The 7,996-nt window shown below is 40.0% G+C and overlaps 1 protein-coding gene across 1 annotated transcript in view; it reads right to left on the reverse strand.

The window, feature by feature from the left end:
• MAP4 (microtubule associated protein 4) overlaps positions 1-7,996 on the reverse strand; it is a 171,412-nt gene that overhangs the window by 137,036 nt on the left and 26,380 nt on the right. The gene's annotated exons all lie outside the window — the stretch shown is intronic.

Raw genomic sequence — 7,996 nt, forward strand, 5'->3', positions numbered from 1 at the left:
ACAGATCTGTACCTCTGAAACAAATAATGCAATATACGTTAAGAAAAAAAAGAAGAAGATAGCAAGAGAGGAAGAATTGAAGGGGGGAATCGGAGGGGGAGACGAACTATGAGAGACGATGGACTCTGAAAAACAAACTGAGGGTTCTAAAGGGGGGGGTGGGAGGATGGGTTAGCCTGGTGATGGGTATTAAAGAGAGCATGTTCTGCATGGAGCACTGGGTGTTATGCACAAACAATGAATCACTACATCAAAAACTAATGATGTAATGTATGGTGATTAACATAACAATAAAATTTTTTTTAAAAAAAGCATCTGTGTTTGGCTCAGGTCATGATCCCTGGGTCCTGGGATTGAGCCCCACATCGGGCTTTTTGTTCAGTGGGGAGCCTGCTTCTCCCTCTCCCTCTGTCTGCCGCTCCCTCTGCTTGTGCGCTCTCTCTCTGTCAAATAAATAAAATCTTAAAAATAATAATAACATAAAATCTTAAAAAAAAAAGTGGAAACGACCCAAATGTCCATCAACAGATAAATGAATAAACAAAATGTGGTACATCCATACAACAGAATATTAAGTATCCATAAAAAGGAATGGAATACTAATATAAGCTACAAGGTTTACTTAAAAACAGTGTGTTAAGTGAGTCACAAAACACCACATACACCATCATTCCATTTATATGAAATGTCCAGAACAGGCAAAGTATTATGCAACTGATGAATCACTGAACTCTACCCCTGAAACTAATAATACAGTATATGTTAATTAAATTGAATTAATTTTTTTTAAAGGGTAGTTTGAACAGTGCTAGCTGCCTTCTCATCATATAACTAAGATACGGAATGGGCATCTTTTCTACACCTTGGCAAATGTCCTACTCCTTTCTAAGTTTAGATCAACTTCCAGCATTTTATCCTTTGTGCTTTTAATGCCACAAAGTATCTTCAGTTCTTTTAAGATGAAAGGTCAGCATCACTTCCTCTGGGACATCTTCATCTTTTTCATCAAACCACTTCCTCATTTACTGATAAGTTCACCTTCACTTCCTCCAGCTGCTTATCCAGAATCTTTGAATGGCAGCAATGTCATTCCCACAGTGGGCTGTTTTTTCTATAACTACGCTTATGATCAATTTGGACTTCCAGTGTTACTATTGTTTAGTTCTTTTTTGCACTTTCATCTTTTTTGGCCAGTCCCTCTTTCAACTATCCATTTTTGTGAAATGCTAACGTGGGTTTATCACTGAGAGATGAGGAGGCAACACAATCACATACTTGGCTGTCTGTGCATGAACTGAATAACAGATGTGCAGTGACCAGTCATCAACAGGCTTTGAAAGAGGTGAGGGGTGCCTAGCTGGCTAAGTCGGTAAAGCATGCAACTCTCGATCTTGGGGTCATAGTTTGAGCCCCACGTTGGGTGTGGAGCCTACTTTTAAAAAAATAAATAAAATATATTTTTTAAAGATTTTATTTATTTATCTGACAAAGAGAGACACAGTGAGAGAGGGAACACAAGCAGGGGGAATGGGAGAGGGAGAAGCAGGCTTCCTGCTGAGCAGGGAGCCCGATGCGGGGCTCAACCCCAGGACCCTGGGATCATGACCTGAGCTGAAGGCAGCCACTTAACAACCGAGCCACCCAGGCACCCTAAATAAAATATTTTTAAAAGAAAGTGGGGTGCCTGGGTGGTTCAGTCTGTTAAGTGCCTGCGTTTGGCTCAGGTCGTGATCCCGGGATCCTGGGATCGAGCTCTGCGTGGGGCTCCCTGCTCGGTGGGGAGTCTGCTTCTCCCGCTCCCTCTGTCCTTCCCCCAGTACCCCCACTTGTTCTCTCTCTCAAATTAAATCTTTAAAAAAATAAAATAAAAAATGAGATCACAGATCACTGATAGTGATGCACACCTGTTATTTACATAGTTATCTGTAGATAAAAGAGCTAAAAGTAAATTTTGGTAGTTTATGCAATTACAGCTAATACACTGTGTAAAATTTTAAATGTGTTAATTAGGGAACGACTATCATCTAACTAAATCATGGTACGTGAAATCTGTGCATATCACAACCATACAAATCAAGGACTACTATATATCAAATCACAGAATCCTGACACTTTAAGAAAGCTCCTGAGGACATTCTAATGTAGCCACAGAGTATATGTGGACCCTTGATGTAGATGACTGGTGACTAGCAAGTGATGCTTCACAGGGTACCTCTTTCACTACTGAACAACTCCAATGATTAGAAAATAAACCCCCAAACTGACATGGTCAAGAGCGAGCAGAGGTTCCAGAATGAGACTCCCTGCCCATCCTGGCTTCTCCTCTATGGAACTAAGTAAACTTGGGAAGTTATGTAATCTCTCCAAGATTCAGTTTCCTCGTCAGTACAATAAAAATTTAAAGCCTGCAATCATGGAGTTGTTACAACAGTTAAATCCATAGAAAGTATGTATTGTTTCTAGCACATAGTGTTTGTAAGTGATAACTTCATGAACTGTAGAGTACTTGATAATTCTCATCGATCTCCATATGCCTTGGTTTAAACCCTCTCCCTTGTCCAGACTCTTCACCCGTCTCTGAACAGAGCGCTCTGACAGTCTCTCACCCAGCTCTCCATAAGGTCACAAAAATTATCACCCTAACAATCAAATCTGAACCTCTTTTCCTTGACAAACAATTCAGCTTAAAGCCACTAGATAGGGCAAAGCAATGGCAAGAGTCCTTGTTTTGGAGTAGGGAGGGGGACCCATGGTGGCCCAGAGCAAATTTTCCTTATCTGTAAAAACAGGATAATTATGGGGTACCTGGGTGGCTCAGTCAGTTCAGTGACCAACTCTTGGTTTCTGCTTGGGTTGTGGTGTCAGGGTCCTGGGATGGAGCCCCACTTCAGGCTCCACGCTCAGCAGGGTGTCTGCTTGTGATTCTCTCTCTCGCACTCCCCCTGCCCCTCCTCCCGCACATGCACACGCTCTCTCCCCACTCTCTAAAATAAATAAATAAACAAATCTTCAAAAAAAAAATAAGATTAAAATTATTAAAGTCTTACTAAATTCCTCAATTGTAAATTCTCATATCAAGAAGGCTCTCAGAAACAAATTACCCTGTTAGTGGAAGAAATACTTTATAAAAGTTTAAAAACCTCAAAATCAAAGTAAAATATTAAGAAACCGACTATGCAAAAATTAAAAAAAATTTTTTTCATTTAAAAAAATAAGTAAAGGGGCGCCTGGGTGGCTCAGATGGTTAAGCGTCTGCTTTCAGCTTGGGTCATGATCCCAGGGTCCTGGAATTGAGCCCCACATTGGGCTCCCTGCTCAGTGGGGAGACTGCTTCTCCCTCTCCCTCTGCCTGCCGCTCCCCCTGCTTGTGCTCATGTGCACTCTCTGTCAAATAAGTAAAATCTTAAAAAAAAAAAAAAAAAAACTTATTTAAAAAATAGTAAGTCAAAAGATAATCAACAAACAAGAGGAAAATAGTTTTATTACAAATAATACTCAAAGGGCTAATCTGTATAATATACTAAGAGTTCTCACAAACAAATAACAAATAACAAATAAGAAAAATAACCTGGGTGCTGGTTGAGCATGTGACTTCAGCTCAGGTCATGATCTCGGGGTCCTGGGACCAAACCCCATGTCAGGCTGCCCACTGTTTTTTTGTTTTTTTTTTTAAAGATTTTATTTATTTATTTGACAGAGAGAGACACAGCGAGAGAAGGAACACAAGCAGGGGGAGTGGGAGAGGGAGAAGCAGGCTCCCCGCAGAGCAGGGAGCCCGATGCGGGACACGATCCCAAGACCCTGGGATCATGACCTGAGCTGAAGGCAGTCGCTTAACCAACTGAGCCACCCAGGCGCCCATGCCCACTGTTTTATTACTATTGTCTTAATTTATCACAAACTTTTAAAAAAATACTCACATATGTCAAATTCTAGAAAAAGTTTTGAAGATTAGAAAACTTCACATTTGTAACTTTTTGGGGGGGGCGGGGGTACAAAGGAGAGGGAGGGAAAGAATCTCAAGCAGGCTCCACAACCAGCACAGAGCCTGACATACAGGGCTCAATCTCACGACACTGAGATCATGACCTGAGCCAAAATCAAGAGTCAGACACTTAACCAACTGAGCCACCCAGGTGCCCCACATTTGTAACTTGTTTTTTGTTTTTTAAGATTTATTTATTTATTTTAGGGAAGGAGGGGAAGGAGGAGAGGGAGAGAGAGAATCTTTTTTTTTTTTTTTTTAAGATTTTTTATTTATTTATTTGAGAGAGAGAATGACATAGAGATAGCATGAGAGGGGGGAGGGTCAGAGGGAGAAGCAGACTCCCTGCTTGAGCAGGGAGCCCAACGCGGGACTCGACCCCGGGACTCCAGGATCACGACCTGAGCTGAAGGCAGTCACTTAACCAACTGAGCCACCCAGGCGCCAGAGAGAGAATCTTAAGAAGACTCCCTGCTGAGCACTGAGCTGGACACTGCTTCGATCCATGACCCTGAGATCATAGCTGAGCTGAAACTAAAAATCCAATGCTTAACTGATTGCACCACCCAGGTGCCCCTCTATAACTATTTTTAAAAACAGGTTTAGGGGGTGCCTGACTGTCTCAGTCAGTAGAGCATGTGACTCTTGATCTCAAGGTCATGAGCTCAAGCCCCACATTAGGCATAGCTTTCATACATACCTATATACACACATAAATGTGGGCTTAACTGCAAAATTTACTTCAATAAATCACTCTTTTCCTACAAGAAAAAAGTTACAGTATTCACAAATTACACATCTAATTTTTCTCAATAATGTTATAAAATTTAAAAGAGGTAACTTTTACATTTCCTTTTATCCCTCATATTGCCAAATATAATACAAAAGTTGATAAACATGGAGAAAAGAATGGAGGGATGAGGGGAGGAAAGACAAACAGATCTTAGATCCACAATTAGTCTGATTAAATAGCACCACCTCAGGGCACCTGGGTGGCTCGGTGGTTAGGCATCTGCCTTCCGCTCGGGTCATGATCTCAGGGTCCTGGGATCAAGCCCCGCATCGGGCTCCCTGCTCCGCGGGAAGCCTGCTTCTCCCTCTCCCACTCCCCCTGCTTGTGTTCCCTCTCTCACTGTGTCTGTCTCTGTCAAATAAATAAATAAAATCTTTTAAAAAAAAGCACAAGATTTCAAACACATTCACATATCCTCTGCCAGTGAACCATACCACAGCCAGTCTCCAATTTCACTTAAAGGGCTGTTAAAGACTTTTAAAGTGATTTCCATTAAAACAATTTCTTTGAAATAAACAATAAAATCAGATTCTCATGCACATTCTTTTATGTGATCATTAATTTTGGTGAATGTCTACCAATCTAGACATTCATCTAGACTAAATCATTATAGTTCAAACTATCACCACGCATCTTATTCATTCAACAAATACGTACCAAATGAGACTCTGGGCCATTATGTACTTCTCTCACTGAATACATATGATATTATACTAAACTAGACTAAGTCTCTTAGGTGCCTAAGGTTCCCTTTTCTATTCATCTATGTATGCTCAATAAATTCAAAGATTTGATATAAATTTAAATCTATCATGTAAGATAATATCCTACTGCTAATGTGAGGGCTAAAAATTTGATCTTGCAATTGTTAAATCTAATTCTCTTCTAGACCAGAGTTTCTCAATCCCTGTGTTACCGACTTTCTGAACCAGATAATTCTTTGCGGTAGGGTGTTGTCCTATGCATTGTAAGATGTTTAGCAGCATCCCTGGCCTCTATACACCAGATGCCAATAGCATTCTCCCAGTTGTGAAAATGAAAAATATCTCCAGACAATGTCAAATGTCCCCTAGGGGACAAGATTACATCTTTAACCCGAGCCCCACTTAGACTACTACTACAGACCATCAAAATCATTTGACAAACTTTTTTTAATTCAGATTCTGCACTTCACACCCACTATGATGGATATAGTCAAAAGACAGATAGTAAGTGTTGGCAAAAATGTGGAGAAACTGGAACCCTAAAATACTGCTTAAGGGGACCGAAAAATGGTACAGCCACTCTGGAAAATAATATGGCAGCTCCTCAAAAGATTACACATAATGATCCAGAAATTCTATCCAAGAAAAATGAAAACAAATGTCCACATAAAAACATACACTAGAATGTTCATAATAACATTATACATAATAGCCAAAAAGTGGAAACAACCCAAATGTCCATCAACCTACCAATGGATAAACAAAATGTGGTATAGATCTATACAATATAATATGATGTATCCTTAAAAAGTAATTAAGTACTGATACATCCTACAACACAGATGAAACTTGAAAACATGCTAAGTGAAAGAGGCCAGTCACAAAGACCACATATTGTATGATTTCATTTATATGAAATGTCCAGAATAGGCAAATTTATAGAGATATAAAGTAGATTGGTAGTTCCTTAGGGCTAAGGGGAGGGGAAGAGAGAAAGGGACTGCCAAGGGGGCAGGGTTTTGGGGGAGGGGAAGTCCTAGTTTAGCTCTTAAATTGTGGAGATGGATGCTTAATCCTGTGAAAATACTAAACCCCACTAAAATGTATACTCCTTTTTGGGGGGGAAAAAAACCAAAAAACTTTTTTTCCTAAATAGGTGGGTTTTTCTTGTGTGTGTGTGTGTGTGTGTGTGTGTTTTAAGATTTTATTTATTTATTTTGACAGAGAGAGAGACAGCGAGAGAGGGAACACAAGCAGGGGGAGTGGGAGAGGGAGAAGCAGGCTCCCCGCTGAGCAGGGAGCCCGATGCAGGGCTCGATCCCAGGACCCTGGGATCATGACTCAAGCCGAAGGCAGACACTTAACTACTGAGCCACCCAGGCACCCCGAAAAAAAACTTTTAAGATTGATTTGAGAGAGCAAGAGAGAAAGAGTGGGGTGAGAGATACTTTAAGTGGACTCCTCAAAACTTAACATAGGCTCGATCTCATGACCCTGAGATCACAACCTGAGCAGAAACCAAGAGTTAGATGCTTAAACAACTGCATTACTCAGGTGCCCTGAAAAAAAAAATTTTTTTTTTTAAGTAAACTCTGCCCTCAACGTGGGCTTGAACTCACAACCCTGAGATTAAGAATCACATGCTCTACCAACTGAGCCAGCCAGGAGCCCCTAAAATATTTTTTTTAAATGAGTGAATTAATTGTGCAGGATGTGAATTATATTTCAATAAATCTGTTTAAAAAAACTCAGATTCTGGACTCCCCCTCAGATATAATGAATCAGAATCAAAGATAGAAAGCCAAAATTATTTTTTTAAGTTTATTTAAGTAATCTCTATATACAATGTGGAACTCGAACTCACCACCCTGAGACCAAGAATCACATGCTCTTCCTAATGAGCGTTAGCATGGTGCCCCTCTTTTTTCTTTAGTTTATTTAGAACGCCAAAAATTATTTAAAAGACCCTCCAGGTGATCCCAATGAAGCTGGTCTGAGACACTTACGGTGTCTCAGATACTGATGAACATCCCAAATACAAGCTGCAGAGACGCAGAGGAAAGAGGGCTTGCTAAGCACTTCTCAGTGGTTAACCCTTGTTTTATTAATTTATTTATTTATTTTGAAGTAATCTCTACCCCCAACATGGGGCTTGAACTAACGACCCCAAGATCAACAGTCTCATGCTCTTCCTACTGGGCCAGCCAGACGCCCCTCAATTGTTAACTCTTGTAAAAGAATATGAAAACTAGTAACTTGTTATTTTTCCCCCCTTTTTCTAAATTTAATTCCCCCCCCAGTACAGTTGACATACAATGTTACATTAGCTTCAGGTGTACAACTTAATGATTTGACAAGTTTATACATTCTGCTATGTTCACCACAATAAATTTTTATAGCATTACTTATTATCACTTTTGTGAAGAAAATAGTAAATGTAGTTATAAGGTTTTTAAAATATAATCAATATCATAATTCATGTTTAATTAATTGTTCCATGTTAAGTTGAAAGGA

This window comes from Leptonychotes weddellii, chromosome 1 (genome assembly GCF_054177405.1).
Source record: "Leptonychotes weddellii isolate Sample4059 chromosome 1, ASM5417740v2, whole genome shotgun sequence".
Lineage (NCBI taxonomy): Eukaryota > Metazoa > Chordata > Mammalia > Carnivora > Phocidae > Leptonychotes > Leptonychotes weddellii.